Source organism: Sciurus vulgaris, assembly GCF_902686455.1.
Source record: "Sciurus vulgaris genome assembly, chromosome: 4".
NCBI classification, from domain to species: Eukaryota; Metazoa; Chordata; class Mammalia; order Rodentia; family Sciuridae; genus Sciurus; species Sciurus vulgaris.
This window is the reverse complement of record NC_136464.1, coordinates 172,302,640-172,324,431: the sequence shown is the minus strand read 5'-3', so window position 1 is coordinate 172,324,431 and position 21,792 is coordinate 172,302,640. Positions and strand designations below refer to the sequence as shown.

Here is a 21,792-nt window from a genome sequence, read left to right as displayed (position 1 = left end):
CACCCCTGCTAAGGCACGCTTTCCACGTAGGCATGCACTAAAGTCGTGCCCTATCCCCCTTCCAGCCTCCCAGCGTTGTCAGTTCTCTGAAGTGGTGGCTCTGTCACAGTGGAGTCAGTTAGCTCTGTATCTTGTTTGACTTTTTCTAACCATCTCCAACTTTGGCGCCTAATCGAAAAATAGACTCATTCATTCCTTCATTCTTTCATTCCTTCACTGCTGTCCCAAGGCAAACATAAAGATCAGGGTGTACTTCCAGCCCATGAGGTCACGAATCTGGGCATAAATCAAAGAACAAAGACACTCGCTTTATTACGGGTTATTATTTGTCCACTTAAAGTTCTTGCAGTTCTTGGTATGACCTTTTAAGATTCACTTCTTGCCAAAAGTAACCAAAGGTCTAAAACCTATAAATCAGTCTGCTTCAAGAAACTAATTCCTAACGCTCTGTTTCACAATCTTTATGCAGGGATACTTTGGTTCATGGTGAAGAATTTAACTGCCCCCTTTTTGTGTGTGTGCCCCCTACCCTTTTAAGCCAAATGGATGCAGAATAAAATTAAAGGTGACTGGATGACTATGGGATACAATCATCAAAAACTGGTTTGGAAGGACCGTGGGTGACTATTGGGACATGCTCCACTCAATACAGTTATTCCTATTTCTAGAATAATTTTCAGACCTTGCTCTGACACGTCAGGGCCAATTGTTTAGCACATGGCAAGGTTTTCATTCTATTTCGTTTTGTGTTGGCAGCCCTTTTAGAAAACTTTCCTTTTTATTGAGCCCAAATCTGTCCTTGTTTAACTTTGACCCAGATGCCACAATCTGAGCTCTGAGGCCACACATAATGAGACCTACTCTTGTGGCTGTGGCAACAGGTAGGTGGCGTGTGCTTGACTGTCTCCTGGCTGTGTGCATGGGAATGAGGGTGGAAATGGTTTGCTTGGTGGGAGGCGGTTTCCCTGTTTCTGCTCTTGGTCTCAGCTTGTCCCCATGTATGGCTTTGGGTTCACTAGTGGGTTAAACTTAGAAACAAAGTTTGGGAAACGTTCCTAACCATTTCCTTGTTATCTTCCCAGATATTCAAACCAATCACCTTTAAGTAGCAACTGTCTTCTCTTCTTTTGTGTGATTTGCCATAAAGTGCTTTTATCCTATGACTTCCTGCCCTCCGGCACATTTCCACTATTACTTCTGTGCCATATTTCTTTCTGAAACATCTATTTTTTTTTAAATTTGTAGCTGTAGATGGACAGGATGCCTTTATTTGTTCACTTCTATGTGGTGCTAAGGATCAAACCCAGTGCCTCACACATGCTAGGCAAGTGCTCTGCCACTGAGCTACAGCCTCAGCCCTGAATCATCTATTTCTGATCCAGTTTGCTATTTGGAAACTATAAATCATTAGCTGACACATTCCATGTGGAGTTGCCTAAAATTAAATGTTGCACAAAGTTTGTACCTTATTTTTTGGCTTTGTTTGACACGTCTCTTTGTTTGCTGTATCTTGTTCGTCGTAGGTGCTCACTAATTTGTTAATGATTTCTTGTTGTTACTAGACAAGAACCCTGCCTTACTTTTGGCTGAAAAAAAAAGTTCAATATCGTGACCTTTAGGACTCAGGCAGTTTCTGACTTATTGACTGGTTGATTATAAATTCCACGGTTTGGATCCAAAGGCAGATTGGTTTTTCATTGTTCTTGTTGTTTTTATTTGGTACCAGGAATTGAACCCAAGACATTCAACCACTGAGGCACACCCTGTGTTTTATTTTTTATTTTGAGACAAGGTCTCACTAAGTTGCTGAGAGCCTGGCTAAGTTCAAAGCCACATTGTTTAAAAGTAAAGAACTGTAACAAATGGTTTGGTATTTTAGACCTGACTCCAAAAGTCTAACATCTAATGTAGTTCTATCCATTATGTTTTTAAAAATCCATAAGCCTAGACCATCACTGCAACAATAGTTTCCAGAGGAAACAAATTTTGAATTCCAACTTGGAACTCTAAGAAAGAACCCAAACACTTCACCACCCTGTGGTATCACTACACCAAGGATGCCAATATCTCTGGGCGGCCCTAGTAACTGTGTTCCCAAAGCTTCCAATGCAGAGCCAGGCTAATAACTACAGCTGTGACTGGTTGAGGTTCATATATTTACAGGTATATAAACAGTAACTTAGCATAACAGTATGTTGTGCATTATGGAGCAATCTCTGTTGAGAACTTGTAAAAATATTCTATTACTACTGAGATTGTAACGTGATTTCAGTTTAAATTGGAAATACATAAGCAATTCAGAAATTAAGACCTGGATGGCAGCACTATTGGTTCCTTGGCCAGCCTAACAGACCAGGGTTGTCATGCCTGTGGGTGTGGTTAATTTTCTTTAATCTTTTGTCCTTTCTATGAGGTTGGACAATGTAAACTCTTTTTTCTTTTTCTTCCTTAGAATGCACTGCCTATTTACTGCAAAAGTTACATTTTATAGCACATATGTGCCTGACCAAAGAATGAAAAATGTTAACTTTCTTTTATAGCTAAAGAATATTATGTAATGAATCAAACATTTATTTTAGAATGTCTTATATCTTAACCTTTTCAAACCAATTTATCCAGAAGAACCCTAAAGACATTATGGAGTACCACATAACCCAACATAAGAACATCCATAAAACAAAATAGACCAAATAGAAAAGATTTTTTAAAAGAAGTAATAAATTTTTTGTTTCACTTTAAGATTATGTGGTCCCAAATAATCTTGGCAGTTAATCTGCAAATCGATTTACAGAGAGTACCTTTCAACTGATAAATGCTTCCTTGTTTTCTTTAGGATTCAGCTCACTGAAATTTTTATATAACTATCCATAACAGACTATTCTGTATTTATATATAAACATGAACACATTAAGAAAGCTGCTTTCTCTAAATTAATCAAAGTAATATCTTAACAATAACTTGATCTTTACAAAAAGTTGTAGATTTTTTTCCACTATGAAAAACTAATTGATCTACGAATTTGAAAATTTTACCTGATGATACATAATTCCCTGAAATATATTATCCTTTCCACTTTTGACACGTTAGGATTGGAAAGTTATTTCTCTGGCATGATTGTGATTGTTAAGGAAAAATAGAGGATTCGCCCCGCCCCAGAGTCATTCATTAGGAATGAAAACCAGTTTAGCCAACTGGACAGGAGATTTGCAGAAATTCTTTACTTGAGATTCAGTTCACCTGCCAAACAGCACAGGTGTGCATTTCAACAGTTCAAGGATTTTCTAAGCATCAAATTTGGTTTCAGTATACATTAGCCCCTTCCTAGATTCCAGCGAGGTGGCAAGCTGCTAATCAGGTGGGAAGAAACTGAAGTCCTGGTAATTACGGCATTAACTGAAAAAACAACTGCCCAGGAGCCAAGGAATGTTACAGCATGGTGAAGAAGACATTAAGACCAACACTAAGATATTAAAAGAGCATATCTGTGTTCTCCTCCCTTCCTTCCATTTTCTATAACACTCTCAGTTTTTGAATGCTGTACATGGAATCTATGATATTTATAATCTACTTAGTATGAAAACAGACTGATAGTAGGAAATAAATACTCTATCATTGCATCGCTGTTTATATATAAATGTGTATCTTTACACACTTTTTTTGCAAATTATAAATACACAGTTGCCTTATTTTGTCATTTGTCAACCTCTGAGACTGTCCTGTATTAGAATGTTTCCACGGGCCCATTACAAGTTGGTGCCATTTCCTTTGTGGATTTATTTTCCTTCATTCATTTGGAACACACTCATTCCCAGTTCTGAGCTGACTTAGGATCATCTAGGCTCCTCTTGAACCCCTGGAGGGCTAAGATTCGGGCCCCCTCGCTCATAAGGGTCTTGGTGAGTACCCTGCCAGCCTGGGATGGCTCTCACTTGGGGATACCAGAAACCTCCAGGGCTTCCGGACGGCTTGGTACATTTTGTTGGTCATGAACACTTGAAGAACATTCAGGCTACTCACCCAGGTTGGGACCTGTAAGTAAAGCTTTATGTTTTGGGGACGTCATTTTATTTCTCTGAGTTACAGCGTCCTCATTTGTACAAGGGAGTGATTTTGTGTCTGAGTCTGTGACTCCTAATAAACGTAATCATTAGCAGACCGAAGCAACAGGGAGAGAAGCAAGCATTCCCCTTTCATGTCCTCACTGCTTTATTTTCTACCCACTGACTCCCTCTTCAGCTGTATTAGAAGAGGGTGTGTCTATAGGGGTGCGTGGAGAAAATATCTGAATCATTTGTACATATAGTCTTATTTCACTTTTCCCCACTTGGTACTGGGGATTGAACCCAGGGGCACTTTACCATTGAACTGTATCCCCAACCCTTTTTAATTTTTTTTGTTGTTTGTTTTTTGGTACTGGGGATTGAACCTAGGGGTGCTTAACCACTGAGCCACATCCCCAGCACTTTTAAATATTTTATTTAGACACAGTCTTGCCAAGTTGCGTAGGGCCTTGCTAAATTGTTGAGACGGGCTTTGAACTCTTGATCCTCCTGCCTCAGCCTCCAGGTATGTGCCACTGCCCCTGTCCTTTTTAATTTTTTATTTTGCAACAGGGTCTAATTTGCTTAGGGCCTCGCTAAATTGCTGAGGCTGGCCTTAAGCTTGCAATCCTCCTGTCTCAGCCTACCAAGTCATTGAGATTATAGGCATGGCCCCACTGGGCCTGGCTTATTTTCACTTTTTAATAACATTAGAAACATACTAAAGCAAGGAAGTTCAGCCTCTTTATGAAAGAAGGTGAAGTAGTGGAGAGGGAGCAGACAGTGGACATAAGAGAAACTCCTAGCTTTGCGTAGACTGGTGCAGTCCACCTAACTTGCTCGACATCACTTCTTCAACTATAAAGCAGGAAAAGAAATGGCTCCTTTAAAGTTACCGTGAGGATTAGAGGCAATGCATGTAAAGGTTTGGAATGTGTGGGATGCTCAGTAAATACTGGATGTCATTCAGTTGACTCATGCTTTTCATGGCCCTAGGTCTTTTTTAAAGTTTTAAAATTCAGTTTTCCATAAAAGGGTTATCGATCAGTTAGACCCGCTTGCAGTAAGATAATATGGATGAACTGTGTTGCAGATATTCAAATAAAAAGGCAGAAAGCGTTTAGTCAACTGCTAACAAAGGGGAGGTTGGTGCCAAGGGCGAGGGCAGAGGGAGGGAAAGCAGGAAGCAGGAGCAGGGAGATCAGACCAGGGAGGCAGGTGGGACAGGGCGGGGGGGGGGGGGGGGGGGCAGGGTTCTAAAGGATGAGAGAGGCAGAGGCGAGGAACGGAGCTGAATTCAAAAGGCTGAGCAAGTACAAGACAGAAGTGTAACAGAGTGTAAGGAGGGAAAAAGGGGGTAAAACAAAAAGGATTCAGAGGAGGGCAGTCAGAGGTGGGTGAAGGACATTAGGAAAGTGGAGAATTAGCTTTACAGCCCCACGCCCCCATTTTTAGGTGGAAGGGGCAGTAAGCCCACTGGTATTGTCCATTCCCAGAGGGAGAGCCTTTCACCTGTCCCTGCTCCTCAGTGGAGTTGGAACAAAGCTTATTCCAAACTATTCAGGAGTCCCGGGTGTACCATGTACCTCACTTCATGGGGAAATTTTTCAGAAATTTAGAGTTAATTCTTTCAGGGTCAAAAATGCATGGTCTTACAAAAACATACCTAGAAGAAAATCATTAATTATGACTTTTCTTCAAAATGTAGACTTCCTCACTTTCACCTAACGGCCATCGGTATTGGCATCTTTTAGGAACCTGTCACCATCCTGAGCCCTTGCTCATGTCATAACCGCCCTATGAAGAGGTGCTGTTTTCTTTCCCACTGTACAGAGAAGGAAACTGAACGACAGAGGGTGGAGAGATGAGGCTGTTTTGCTCTAGAAGGTGGTAAGGCTGGGGTTTCAAAATATATATATATATATTTTGGGGGGGTACTGGGGATTGAACCCAGGGGTACTGAACCACATCCCCAGCCCTTTTTATTTTTTGAAAAATATTTTTAGTTGTAGATGGACACAATACCTTTATTTTACTTTTATGTGGTGCTGAGAATTGAACCCAGGACCTCACACAGGCTAGGCAAGCCATCTACCACTGAACCACAACCCCAGCTCCCCAGCCCCTTTTAAACATTTTATTTAGATACAGGGTCTTGCTGAGTTGCTTAATGCCTCACTAACCTGCTGAGGCTGGCTTTGAACTCTCACAACCTCAGGCTGCCAAATTGCTGGGACTACAGGCATATGCCACTGTGCCCAGCTGGGGTTTCAAATTAGTCAGCTCAGTTCTAGAGTCTACCCTGCTTGGTAAGAAGTTGCCCTCTACCAAGACAAGGCTTTGTAGTTTGTGTACGGTATTCAGTCCACATCTACTGAGTATAAGAACACATTAAAAATGAATTAAAACAAATTTAAGTAACTCAATTTATCCTTAGTTTTTAGAAAATTGCTTTTATGATCAGAAGTATTTGAACAGAGTACCTAATTTCCTTATTTCAGTGTGTGATTAGATTTTGCAGTAGAGGGAATTGAAATTAATATTCTCTTTAACAGTGTTCTAGGTATTGCTGATTCATTGTATCATGGTTTTGGTCTGGATATTTTTTTTTTTAATGGGGGTATTGAACCCAGGAGTGTTTAACCACTGAGCTAAATTTCCAGGCAGGATCTCACTAAATTGCTGAGGCTGGCTTTGAACCTTGATCCTTCTGTCTGGGTCTCCCAAATTGCTGGATTATAGGCATGCACCACCACACCCAGATAGGGATATTTTTCTTCAAGTGTGTATGTATGTATGGGCATGTGTGTGTGTGTATCACACACCATACAAACAGTTCATTACAATGTTCTGTGAAAGCTGTACTTTGCATGTTTTGAGTTGCAAGGGGTTGGGATTCATTTCCATGGTTGGGGTTCGTCTCCATGAGCACTTGCTCACACTATAGTTTGTTTCTCTTTCGCTCTCATTTCTAGAACCGCATTGGTCACCGTTGAATCAATTCAGAATACATTTGTTGCACACCGGGAGCTCCGGGCTATTTCCACACGCTGTGGATATGGTGCTCAAAACAGAAGAAGCCCACACCCAAATGAGGCTTATATTCCCCTGGGGGAGACAAAGAACAAAGTAAGGATTTGGTATAATAGATCACATATGCTGAAGAGGAAAATGGCTGGTGAGGACAGGCGACTGTGAGGGATATAAAGGGGGTGTTTTTAAAATGTTAGGTGGCCAGGGAAGCCCGGCCCCTCTCTGGGAAGATTACTTTGTGGTAAGACTTGAAGAAAATGAGTGCATTGACCACATGGAGAGCTTTAGACAGAATATCCCAGAGAGGGAAGCACATTAAACTTGTTCCAACATCAGTGAAGAGACCACTGGGGAGGTCCGTATGGCTGCAGCAGAAAGGATGGAGAGAGTAGGAGATGAGGACAGAGAGGCGATGGGTGTCTGTATGTCTATCCATGTGCCTGTGTCTGCATGTCTGTGCGTGTATGTACATGTCTATGTCTGTGTGCCCGCATGTATTATGCATCTCTATATGTGCTTGTGCCTATGCGTCTGTCTGCCCCTGTGTGTCCATGTGTGTCTGTGTGTGTGTGTGCATGGAATGTGTCAGGGGCATAGGCTTGTGTAGCTCGCATAGGGCCCTGAGAGTCCCAGCAACATTTTTGGCTTTTACTCCAAGTGTGATGAGAAGACACTGGAGGTTTGGGAAGAGTGACAACTGATGTGTTTCAGCACCACTCTGAGGACAGCCTGAAGGGAGCAGCCTAGAAGCAGGATGGAGGCTACTTCAACTCCTGGCTGAGCGGGGATGGCTGCTGATCAGCTGGCAGTGTCTGGGTGGTTAAAAAATGTCCAGTTTTAAATTTGGATATATTTTGAGGGCAGAGCTGACAAGATTTGCTGAGAAACAGTGACATCTGAGACAAGTCAAGGAAGACCCCAGGGTCTCAGCTTCTGCCCCTGGAAGGATGCAGCTATCATGTACTGAGATGCAGAACCCTGTGGAGGGGCAGGTATAGGGCAGCCATCAAGAGTTCTGTTCTAAACCTGTGGAGTGTGAGATTCCCAGTCGACAATCAGGAGGAAATGCCGAGAAGGGAGTTGAGTCTGCTGACCCACAAAGGTACCTCTGAAGGCCACCTGTAATTCGGTGGTGGGTGACGTCAGGAGACTATTTGAGATCCAGGGCTGAGTGTAGACAGAATGAGATGGCCCAGGGACCAAGCCCTGACGTCTTCCTCCATTTCGCAGAAGGAGATGAGGAGGAGTGATCAGAAGAGCGAGGAAGCACAGCACCGCACAGGTGAGATCCCAGGGCTAGAACCCTGGAAACCACGTGAAGAGACTGGATTACGAAGAAGTCGTGGTGTCCAACCTGGTGAGATGACCAACTGCAGCAAGAAGAGACTATGCAAGCCCTCGGCGGCCCTGAGGAAAGCTGTTTAGGTAGGGAGGGTAGGAGTAGGTTCAGTGACAAAAGAGAGGGACAGGTAGAAATGGAAGAGTAAGCAACCTTCAAGGGGAAGAAAGAAGGGGTTTGGGACCTGGAAGACAAAACTGGGTTGTGAAAAGCATTTTTTTTTTTTTAAGTTGAGAGAAATAATACATTAGAGTCTTTTGCTGTCCTGGAAGGTACCCCTTCCTCTGTGTGGCTGGGACCCCACCCAGGGAATACAATGTGAGGAGTGTAGTCTGGGTATCCACCCTGAGGGCCACACATGGCCACAGCCCATTCCATCCCTGGCTTCTCCCACAGAATTAGAGCTTCTTATGAAAGATTATAGTGTGATTTTTTTTTTTTTCAGTGCTGGGGATTGAACCCAGGGCCTTGTGCTTGCAAGGCAAGCACTCTACCAACTGAGCTATATCCCCAACCCACTATTTTGTGATTTTTTTTTGACACAGTAAATAAAGCAGCCAAAGAAATTTAATTAAGTAAACCTGCGTGTTCTGTTTTCCTCAAGTTTCTAGTTTATATGCTGTACAGGAGAAACACAAAGAATAATATGCTGTTATTTCATGTTAATTTCCAGATGTAAGTCAGGCTTGGTGGTGTGCACCTGTAATTCTAGTGACTTGGGAGGCTGAGGCAGGAGGATCACAAGTTTGAGGCCAACCTCAGCAACTCAACAAGACCCTGTCTCAAAACAAAAAGTAAAAAGGGACTGGGGATATTGTTCAGTTGTGAAGGGCCACTGGGTTCAATGCCCAGTACCAAAAACATACAACCAAAACACCCTGATAATTTCCAGATGTAACTGAAAGAATCAAATAAATTAGAACGTGGCTATTACAGATAAATTACAAATATTTATTTATTACAAATAAATTAGAACGTGGTAATATTATAGGTGTTTGATAAACTATTCCATTTTATTAATTAAAAAGAATAAATGACTTAAAATATCAAATAGAACATTAAGTATAAATTCTTAAAAATATATGTAATTTTCAGGCTTTGTTCTTTTAAAAAATAATCATCTTACATGAAGAAATTCTTTCAAATTATAACCTTGTTATGAATTTGACACTATCAGCTTATACTTCAAATAATCAAATTAATTCTCAAGTCATCACTCCTTTTGTCGTTTAAGCCCCCTGGTATATACAGGTATAAATACTGTATTTATCCCTGAAGAATTTTCTACAGATGGTTTGGAACCAAACAATATGAATTAGGAAGACACAGTATGTTTTTCTATTTGTTTTATTACCTATAATCTACCAGAAATAGCTACATGGTAACTCCACCCACAGATTGAAGTTGTTAGTTTGTTGTCCTCTTTTTCCCAACAGCTAATGAACTTCACCTTTGGGGTCACTTGTACTTCCTTGGTTCAGAGAAAACCAAGCTAAACTCTCAGTAGCATACTCCTCCTCAGTGACACCTGTCAAAATGGTGCCACCCTTTCTTCCTTAGCACCCGGGAAGTCCTGGATGACTCATTTTCCAGGTAGAAGACTTTTCAAAAGGGTGGATTTCAGATCCCCACACATACAGGTGTTTGCTTTACCTAATCCTGGACAATTGTGAACGTGGCTATTTATTGGCCTTGACCCTTTTTTTTTTTTTTTTTTTTGGCCAAGACTGTGACTTTGACATTTGCCTCTACTTTTCTGCATTGTTTAGTAAGTGCAGTATACATATTTCCAATGCAATATGATTTTTTTCTGACCCAATCAGGCCAAAGACAAACCACGCTTGTGACTGTCCTTCAAAATCCCTTTGACTTTGGAAGTACATGTATTTGTATTCTAAATCAAATAATCCTCGTATACATGAGATCATGGTATTTAAAGGCTGTTACATCCTCCAGCTGGTTATAAAGTAACAAACACAGAATACCAGTTTTAGATATGTAATATATACTGTAATTCACCAGTACACCTTGTACATCACATGGGCAATTCAGTCTTGGGAGTGTGGTTTTTTTCATTCATTAAATTTGGTTGCAATGTATGAAAATAGCCCTGGCTGGCATTTAGAAGACCTGACCTCTTGCCCTGTCACTGCCTGTTCGCTAATCTACATTTTCTTGGGCCCATTTTTCCTGTCTTAAAAGTGAGTGTTGGAGAAAAATGAGTGGGCTGTGAAAGAAGCCTCAAAAACTCTAGCTGGTTAAACAACAGAGGGAGAAAATTAAAAATGCAGGGGGAGAAAATTGGTTCTTCCTCCCCTTTGGTGCCAGCGGAGGAAAAACAAGAAGGCATGGGGGAGAGAAAGGAAAAGAAAACCAGGAGCAACCAAGGCTCATCCGCAGAGCCAAAGTGACTGAAAGGGATGGGGCTGTGTGCACCAACAGGAGAGTCAGAGTCACAGAGACCTCTTTCAACCAGAGATTGCTTTAGTTCTCAAGTCCGCCTGAATTCTGCTCCTAGATGCCCCAGCTGCCCCAGTTTCTCCCACTTTGTGTTCACTTGCTTATATTTGTCCCTTAGAAGCAAAAACGAGTGACCTACAGCCTGTCCATTCCAAATTCTCCTTGTTCCAAGTGTTGGGAAGGAAAAGCAGAAGGAAGAATGAGTTTGTTTCATTTTATGCATGTGGCCTGATTTCCTTTAAATCTATTCTAGGGCATTGGTGCCTGTGTTTATTTTCATGGTTGGAATTAAGCAATTTTTAGAAGGTCCCACGGCAGGTTAATGACAGAGCCAGATTTAGCATGCACAGCTGCTAACTTCTCAGTGTGGGCCCTGGGCCACGGGGCCACGGGGCCATTCACCCGGTGTTCCAAATCACACACTTGTCAACTGCAAGGAACTTTCTATGCCCATCGGTGTAGGCAAGCTTTATTAAATCCTAAGTGTGGGGGTTGGAGATGTAGCTCAGTGGTGGAGCGCTTGCCTAGCATGTGTGAGGCACTGGGTTTGATCCTCAGCACCACATATAAATAAACAAGATAACGGTCCATTGACAACTAAAAAATAAAAAATAAAATAAAATAAATCTAACATGTCCAAAAGAACCAAACGCTAAAACTCAAAACTCGAAAAATATTTCATATTTCTTTCAGTTTTATAAAAACAAAGGTTCACAAAGTAGTAAATTGGTATTGTTGGTGTCAGTGGAAAAAACAATATTCCCCACCCAACAAAATTTCCCTCACTATCACAATTTTGCAAACTATGGATACAGGCTTGCTCATATTTTTGCAGGTAACAAGGGCAACCAAATTTAAAATTTAACATCATTTCTCATTTCCCAGTTAGAGCCACCAGCCAGTGTATAATTTTTGCTTATCATTTTTTATTTGCTGCTATTTTCATAGGATATGTATTTGCTATGTAAACAACTAAAAATAGTCTCTTGTAATTAATATATATCCTCTTAGATTTCAGTGATAGATAGTTCTTAGAGATAAATATTTGTTAAAGGGTCAGGATTATCCTTTGAAAGCTGAATATGAGGTGTCACAACTCTCTGTAGAACCAAAATAATCATTTAAGCTCAAAATAATATCTTCTTATTTCCACAACTTTTCTCAAAAAAAAAAAGGAAGAAAAAAAGAAAAAGATAAAAAGAAAAGAATGTTCAAGTGTTCTTATGAAAATATTCTAGAAAGATAGAAAATAGAGCTTCAATAAGAAATAAGGCCGTCTTCAGAGGATCACAAGTTTGAGGCCAGCCTCAGCAATCTAGAGAGGCCCTAAATAGCTTAGTGAGACCTTGTCTCAAAAAATAAATAAACAAAAAGGGCTGGGATGTGGCTCAGTAGCTAAGCACCCCTGGGTTCAATCCCCAGTAGTCCCTTCCTCATAAAAAAGAAATAGTCATCTTGTAATTAGTTTTTTTTTTTAATTTACTGATTTCAGCTTTGATACACTTTAAATGCCTTTAAGTAATGCAACAGCTTTCTTTAGCTGCATGTTTCTGATTGACTCTATTTTAAACTTTTATTATAAAATCTGACTTGTGTTCTAGGCAAATTTATTCAGAATGTGAATTTTACACCAAGGAATATAGCAAGTTTTCCTACCAATGAATGTAGCTAATTGATTTCAGAATGTGTACTTTACACCAATGAATGAATACAAAGTCACATACCAGTTGGAAAATGATCATTTCAGAGATGTATTGACACCGTGCTACTCCCAAATGCCACAACAGAAACACCGAATGGGAAAATAGGTTCAGAGCCTTTCAAACCATTCTGTGCTTCTTTAAGACACCCCTTTGGCTTTGGCTCCTTTGTACCCTTCACTTTCACACAGCCGTTCTCACCCACTTTTAGCGGTCAATTGATCTGTTTCTCTTGGGAATGCAACAGAAAGTTTTAGAAATATAACAAACAACTTCGGTATTTAAAAAAATTGTCTCCTTGGTGGACCTACAGGAATGGGCAGTGAGGGGCTAGAGAGTCGCTATATGGGGGCACAAGGAAAAGAATCCATGAGTCCCAGTAATTGAGGGGGAAAAAATGTGGTCCAGGTCCTGCCCTAGAGAAGATGAGGTTCCTTTGTATGGTCAGGAAGGAAGGCGCTGTGACAGATATAGCATGAGAATTTGCAGCTGAACACACACACTGACCTTGTGGTGGCACAGGATGGTGATGAAGGAAGTTCTGACCAGGCACTTGCGAAATCAATGGGCTCAATCAAATGACAGCCCTACACTGTTGTATAAGGAGAGTGGGTATGAGTACATATTGGTAATTCACAGAAGTAATTTGGCAATGAGGAACAGATTTGTAACCAAATGAAAACTGGAAATAATGCTTGGTTCTTCCTGTCAAGTTGGTTCCCATCAAAAATATATGCACATCTTCTTCAAAGTGATTTTAGACAGATGCATAAGGAAGGTCTATAAATCTAGGCTCATCCTGTCTTCTTATTATTTGTACATTGCCCAAGAGGATGTGGTTGTTCAGGTGCTAGTTAATAGCAGCCATTGCTAATCAATTAGCAGCTCAAGTTTCAGTGATCCTCTACTCTCACTTGGTTTCATTTGTAGGGCTAGAAGCCAATCATAATAGTGTGTTTTCCCTGGACAAGTGTTCATTGTTACCATGTACCGACAAAGTACTGGGCAGGAAGGTACACTAGATGGAGAGACTGACCTTGGAATCCAAGCTGGTTACAGAAAGAAGCAAGAATATGCTAATAAATGCACAGGACCTTCAGATTTGGAACTGCCATTCTGTGGAATGAATTTGTGCCTCGATCTATGTAATTCATTTCAGAATTTATCTGAGCTTCTGTCAAGTGAGGGATACTTAGACACATTATTATCATTGAAAAAAATGGCTTCCTCTTCATAAGTCCTTCCATTTCCATAACTTGCATTTAGGAAACTCAACAGGACTTCAGCACGTCTCTGTCATATCATTCCCTCAATAAAATGCATACAAATCATGATGACATTGAACAGCTGAAATCGAAGTTCACATTATCCCCTCTAGTCACCAGTCACGTTGTTTTCTGCAGGTCAGGGGAAGGGTACATACTGGGTAGCCACTGAAATATGAACAATTTCCCTGTGGCAACGCACACGCACAAACTCTCCAAACCCATGAGCTGTGAACCACCCTGCACAGAGTCTGAACGGTATTACTTCACTAGGCATCCTTTAATCTGGCAGAATGGAAATACATCCTAAAATTAGAAGCCTGTAAACAAATTGGTTTTATTTTTTTCCACTAAATGCTTAGTTTTAAACCATTCTATCTAATTTGATTTGGTTACCCAAAATAGAAGAACCTTAACTTCCTGTCTTTGCTTCAGTAAGTGTCTTGGCTCTTCTCTGAAACTGCTCTAAAGAAACAAAGAGCCATGGGCTGGGGATAGAGCTCAGTTGGTAGAGTGCTTGCCTTGTGAGCACTAAGGCCCTGGGTTCAATCCCCAGCACCGAGGGGGGGAAACAAACAAAAAAACAAGGAGCCCTTACCCAGCCTTCCATAGGACAGGACTGTGTTCATACACACGTGCCACATGTTTCTGCACTAACTTACAGCAGCCGTGAAATTCCAACACTAGAAAAACAAATTTTGCGAAAGACTGTACAGTATCGCATGAGAAATTTGCGCCCTCTATTGGATAAAACTGTTAAGACATTTAAATGCATTCAATGGCTTAAAAACAAACGGATTTTTGTAAAGACCGTGGGAAAGGAGAAAAAAGAACAGATGTGAGAGAATTACAAAGATAGCGTTAACGGGGCTGCAGGGCGGAGACTTTGCACCTGTGAAACCAAGATGGCAATATGAAGGGCCCAAAGCTAGGAATCCATACTTTTCTTTTAATCCAACTGTGTTGGGAAATTTTACCCAATGTTAAATTATAAAGTGATTTTTCTTAGGGTCAATCTTATCTAGAATATGGTGAAAACAAACAAAAAAACCTCATCTTCCTCTTGAGGCTATAAGTTTTATACCTGTAAGGATGAATTGTCCCTTGGATGATCTTTCTGCTTGGATGCAGCATATCTCAAGGACTGGTTTCTTACAGATTTAGGAAAATACACAAATGTAGCAAAGACATCTTAGGGAACATTTTGAAAATGTTTTTCTTTTTCAACCAAGCCTCATGACCTCTCTACCTGCCCATTTTCCTCTCAACCCACTGCCCTGTGGTTCCCTGCCTTTCTCTGTGCTCTGGAATACTCAGGGAGGTGACAAGAGGCTTTGCCTGTCTGATCTAGTGGGGATTTCCCATTCCTTAGCTTGGTCGTCCTCAATGCACCTTTTGACATGGTGCCCAGATCTCCCTTTGAAATATTTTCTTCCCATTCGTGCTACCTTTTATATTATGTTTTCATAAGCTGCTTTAAAACCGTTGGGGAAAGAGAACATCTATAAAACCTTAAAATGTTATTTTTAATATTGATATGAGTTAATGAAGCAAGAAATGCAAAAACAGAGTAGTATTAGGAAAATGAAAGTTTACAGATTGCATGTCAAAGGAATGATCCCTCTGGTGCCCATGTAATTAGGAACGAAGTCAGTGCTCTCAAGGAGAGCACAACTGTACTCGGAAGCTGTGGAACGAAGAACCTTATGTCTGCTCTGGGTTGGGGAGAAGGTCCTGAGGAAAGGCCTAGCGCTGAGGTTTATGGAATGAGGCAGAATAGTCAAACAGGACTCAGGTGAGAGCCTTACAAGTAGAACCAAGGGTCTGGGTAGAAGTAGGTAAGAGAGAAGAGAGGATCATTGTGGGAGGCACAGGCTGGGGCTAGCTGCTCCCAGGGCTGCTGTTGAGCTCATGGGATCTTATGGTTAGGCCTTATTGTGCTGGAGCCTGACCTTTGCTCCTCTCTTCCTGACTGTCCAGTGGAAAGCATGGACCCTTCAGGTAAAATCCAAGTCTTGGGCGTCTTTGTATCCCATATACAGTGGGCAGGTAGTAAATGCTCAGTGAATATTTCTTAATTTACTTGATCTAAAAACTTTTCCTCTCCATCTTCTTATCCCTGTACAATTACTAGAAGACACTAAAACAAGTAGGTCTGAACAAATTAGTCATTTATTGTTAAATAGCCTCATTAAAAGGCAGTTCTGTTTTCTAAAGAAAACCAGTCCTTTCTCTTAAAAATCTACATCCTTTCCTCCCTACATTTTCTTTTGAAAATGTTAACTATATAGTAAGGTTGAAGGAGTTTTACAGAGAATGCCCATATTGTATGCCCAACATCCAGATTCTACCATTAAACACTTGACTGGGTTTATTTGCTTGTTTTCTCTCTGTTCTTCCTTCTATCCATCCTTTAATCCACCTTCCTTTTTTATTGAACATTTTAAATAATCAATTGTAGGCATTAGTACAATTTCTTTTAAATACTTCAGCATGCATATATCTAGCTAGAGATTAATATTTAGTTCTTTCTTGTGATGTAAAATTTACATACAACAAAATGCATAAGTACTAAGTGCACACAGACTTTGGATACTGCTTATGTCTGTGTAAATGAAACAATCTACTGTCAAGATACAGAACATTACCATCTCTCCAGAAAGTTCCTTCATACCTATTCCTAGTTTTTCTTCTTATTCCATAGATTAGTTTTGTCTGTTCCATAATTTATCTAAGTAGCATGGAATGGTATGAATTATTTTGTACATGGCTGTTTTCACTACTAAAAATCTTATTCTGAAGATTCATCCCTGTTGTTGCCTGTATGAGTGGTTCACCTCTTATTTGGCTTTTAGCTATAGTCTAGTCTTGTAGTTATCACAGTTTGTCTATCCATTTTTCTACTGATGAACATATAAACTAGTTGCAGTTTTAGGCTGTTGCAAATAAAGGTGCTATGAACATTCTGATACAAATCCCTTTTTGAACACATGTTATCATGGGTAATATGTAGGATCACAATTACTGGGTTATAGTTATGGATTTAATTTTATTTAAAAAAAAAAAAAAAAAAAGCCTCAGCCGTAGAACCCTTGCCTACCACATGTGAGGCTCTCTGGGTTCAATTCTCAGCACTACATATAAATAAATGAATACAACAAAGATCCATCAACAACTAAAAAATACATTTTAAAAAAAGGGGGGACTGGTAATGTGGCTCAGCAGTAAAATGCCCCAGGGTTCAATCCCCAGTACAAAACTTAAAAACAAAAAGCCTGACTTCTTCCCCAAAGTGTGTACTATTTTATACTTCTCTGAACAATGTATGAAATTCTAGGTGCTCTATATCCTTACCAACATTTGATGTTATCAAGTCTCTTATGTTAGCCGTAGGTGTTCAGTGATATCTCTTTTGGTCTTAGTTTTCATTTCCCTGAGGACTCATGATGTTGAGTACTTCAGGTGCTTATTGCCACTCGAATACCTTCTTTGTGAAATACCTGTCTAAATCTTTTGTTCCTCCCCCGGTGCTGGGGATTTGAACCCAGGGCCTTGCACTTGCTAGGCAAGTGCTCCACCACTGAGACACATCCTAAGCCTGTTTCTTCCCTTTTTAGAGATTGTTTCTCTATTATTGTGGGAATTCTTTATAAATTCTAGGTATCAGTCCTTTGTCAGAAATATTTTTAGTGAATATGTTCTCTACATGTGTGGCTTGTCTATTTTCTTAAAGGTATCTTTTGACGGGAAGAAGTTTTAAGTTTTGATGAACTCTAACACACATACATAAGCATGTTTCTGTATATATTCTCTTGTGCTATTGCTTTTTATGACCTGTCTTATGAAACTTTATTTTATCCTCAGGCCATGGAGATACTATACTTTCCTCTAAACTCTTATGGTTTTAGCTTTTTTATTTTTAGGCCTATGATTCATCTCTAATAAATGCCTGTGTGTTTGGTGTGAGTTAGTAGTAGAAGTTCATTTTTCCATGTGCCTTATCCGGGTACTTTAGCACCATTTATTTCAATTCCAGTTGGATTTGTCTTTGTTGAAAATCAAATGCTTGTATAAGTTCAGGTCTATATATATGTCTTTAACTGTAAATATTAAGTAATTGACATCTAGAAGTTACTTTCTTAAATATTATCTCTTTAATTTTTGCATGCTGTAATCTGGATAAGAATTTCACAAAGGGGATAGAATGACTTTTGATGACCTATGAAAATTGAGACCCTGTGAGTTTAAAGCACAAAGCAGTGTCTCTCTTTCAGGGGTTTAAATTCCATTATTGATGGATCAAATATAATGCAATCCTTATTTAAAAATCAAGGAGGCCTTAAAAATGCAAAGAAAGAACTAAGTTAACTGCATTATTGCATTATACCCTAAGTTAGGTTCACAATATTTTGTTACATAAGAAAGCTGATCAGCTTCCTCTTACTGGAGTCTGATGTGTTGAAGGAGTTTCTAGGAACTTAGTATATGAATTTAGACACATGACTTCTTTCTTTTATTTTTCATTTGTAAAGAAAAAAACAATTCTTAAACTCTTCCTGTTGTAAAGAGTATTGTACAGATCAGTGAGTTTCAGGGAAATAGTTTGGTGGTTTGTGGATAAAACAACAAGAAATATACATAGGGGATAGTTGATGAACCCAAGGTGTTTTTCTTGGATGTCTAAGGAGCAGGAATTCCCTTCTGTGTAAAAGGGCCCGGCTTTGTATTAGCAAAGGCCTTCTGTGATGTGGGATGTGCTCTCTTTGCATTAATGAAGCTAGAGAGAAAAGTGCCCTCCTTTAGGCTGCTTGCGCTGGGGAGAGAAGTCTCCTCTTGGCAGCTTCCCCTGGGTTGGCCAACCCAAGTAGACTTGCTGCTCTGGCCTACGGTAATTCAATCGCCTGTTTCCTTCCGGTAGGGATTGTCTGACCACTTAAAACGTGCCCAGAGTCTTTGTCTCATGCCACTCATAAATGTTGTGGTTGAAACACAAAGAGTTTTAACGCCCCTCGCATCCCAAAATAAACAGCAGCTCTGGAAATGTCACAGGGATTTCAGTGCACAGGAAATGGATTCTGTGAAAGGGATTTAAATAACTCAAGGTACACTGTGGAAACTTCCTGATGCTCCTCCCCTCCTCCCCCAAGAACCAAGAATAAACAACTGTGGTGCCTGTAAATGTAAACCTGATAGTACAATTTCTGGTTGGTGTTGGGGGCACTAAAAATCGCAGTGTATGTAACCTGATGTTTTAGTACATAGAATTTATTCACTCCTAGCATCTTTTTTTGAATTAAATATAACCAACCCAATGTTTTAAATAATGAATGTGACCTTCCGAAGACATTATATTGGATTTGATTCTAGGATAATTTACAATGTTTTTGTTACCATAATTATGAAAAACGATACCAACTGGTCACATCTAACTAACTTATTAAGTTAGTTTCAAGGGAGAGCCATCACCTGCTAGACCAAGAAACAAAGTTAAACTCCGAGTCATCTTAAACAAGTGAAAGCAAAATTGGACTCCTAATTATAATCTAATTATTTGTATATAAACCCCAGATAGGACCTGTGACTTGTGCACACTTCATGCAGAGGACCTGGGAAAGAAAAGAGATCGTCAGTGAGCCTCAAAAAACTTTCAGAAGACGGGAAAGGACCACTTGTGCATGAATGCTGCCTCATGAAGCCAAAAATAATAAGTTACAGGAAAGTCAGGTGACTAAGCTATTCCAGCCTGCAGGCAGGCTCACCTAGAAGCCAGAATTCCACCATAATGGACTGCAGGTCCCAGTGCCCTTGAGAGCACCAAAAAAATCACACAGGAATAAGGCCGATGGTTCTTAACTCCGTTCAAGCCTGTTTTCTATGTAATATGGTATATTCACTCTGATTAGTTGGAAATCTCACTTCCCTCCAAGAAATATTCCATGATATTCGATGAAAATATTTCCAATCAAGGGAAAAGAAAGCTCCACTAACTTAGTGATTGAAGAAATAAATTGATCAGCAAAGCAAGAGGAGAGCTTAAGAGTACCTGCAGCATTTTCTTCTCCTGATTTTCCTGAGGACTATCCTTTTCAATTTAGGAATTTATAGGTTAATACATGCATCTACAGGATCATCTTTACATAAAGGTATTAGGAAAAAATGAGATGTGGGAAGCAATATTTTACTGACCCAACCAGTACTACATTAAAAACAAGCAACTTTGTTACCAGCTTTGTTTCAAAAAGAGGCAAAACACAAGGGATGGGCTGTCACTCAGCCCTGGGAGCTGGGCCTTTTCTATTCTCTGATCCGTGCTACGCTCAGGCACAAAGGACCAGTTAGTGCAGTGTCATCATGACCTAGATGACCTAGCTGATCCTCCCTTTAACTGAGCATTGCCAACGTGTGCAATGAATGTTTTCTTCCTTGACAACTGCCCATTTAATAAAATGGCCCATGGGTACCACCAAATCGCCCTGGTGGCTTGTTTCTGCTGCTAAAAGCGCCACACTTGACTGGCGGGAACATCCTCCTTTCCCTTGGTCAGCTTTGCTCAAGCGAGTCGAAAGACCAACTGCAAGTCTCTTGGGAAAAGGAAATCGTATTTATTTCTGTTTGATTTTACTTACTCTTGATACCTTGCATGAATTTTATTTTTGGCAAGTGATTCACCCAGTTCTTTGCTTCCTCCAGCTCACATCCTTGTTTGCTGTACTGAATGTGGCAACCAAAACATATTTGACACCAAAATGTATGGTTCACTTGCAAGTGGTGACTTTGCAGAAATACAGTCACAAATAAAAAGGAAAAAAAAAAAAAAAAAAAAAAAAAAAAAAACCGATTTGAACAAAATGTGGAAATAGCTGCTAATATAGCCAGAAGCTACTCTGTTAGATCCCAGGAGTTAATCTTAGAATCTGAAAATCTCCAGGTTCTCAGTGAACTTGGACGTCAGAGGCGTTTCCTTACAAATGCCACATTTCTCTTAGAATGAGTGGCTGTAGCTGACACTGGACGAACATGTATTTTACCTTTGGATTCACACACAAAGCTGTATTTGTCCATATGTGACATGCATTGAACATGAACTGCTTTTTCTTAGATGTGAACTCTGAAGAGGGAAGAGGACTTCTGGATCAACATAGCAGGCATACAATTTACATTGGTTTCCTCCTGAAACTCCATTAAAAAGACAGTGAATAGATTTCTAAAAAAATATTGTTTAAAAACATCAAGAATAAGGAGGTGTTAGAGGAAACAACAATATAAAATTTTAGAAGCTGGAAATAAGGTTCACAAATGGTAAACTGTCTAACAGAACTGAGAGGGTTGAATTCTAAGTTGGCAGCAAAGAAAATCAAGAAACAACCCAAATTATACTGTAGAACCGTAACAATTTGAAGCCTCCAGGCAATTTCAAAAGAAGGGGACAAAACTGGGGCTAAAACGAGAGAATTCGTTGAAATTCCATTCAGAAAAAGTTTGACACACCTATTTCCTACTCAAAGTAGATGTTTGCTCTGAGACTGGAAATTCATTCTCTGAGATGGATAAAATTTTGATTTTTGAACTAGGGGATACTTGTCACAAGTGAAGCAGAGAGGGTATCATTATCAAAACAGTGTGAAACATGAAATAACAAATGTTGGTGAGGATGTGGAGAAATTAGAACACTCATATATTGCTAGTGGCAATGTAAACTGAGGTAGCCACTGTGGGAAACAGTCATGCCGTTCCTTACAAAGTTAACCTACAATTATTATTATTATTATTTTGCTTTTTAAAATGTTCGTTCTAATTATATATGTATATTATGTCTATACATAACAGTAGAATGCGTTTTGACACATTGTACCCAAATGGAGCATAACTTCTCATTCCTCTGGCTGTACATGGTGCTGAGTCACACCAGTGGTGTAATCATACATGTATGTAGAGTAATAATGTCTGTCTCATTC

The 21,792-nt window shown here is 39.9% G+C and overlaps 1 protein-coding gene across 2 annotated transcripts in view; it reads right to left on the bottom strand.

Annotated features, from left to right (window-relative positions):
- Positions 1–21,792, bottom strand: part of CLDN10 (claudin 10) — a 103,553-nt gene that overhangs the window by 21,860 nt on the left and 59,901 nt on the right. The window lies entirely within an intron of this gene.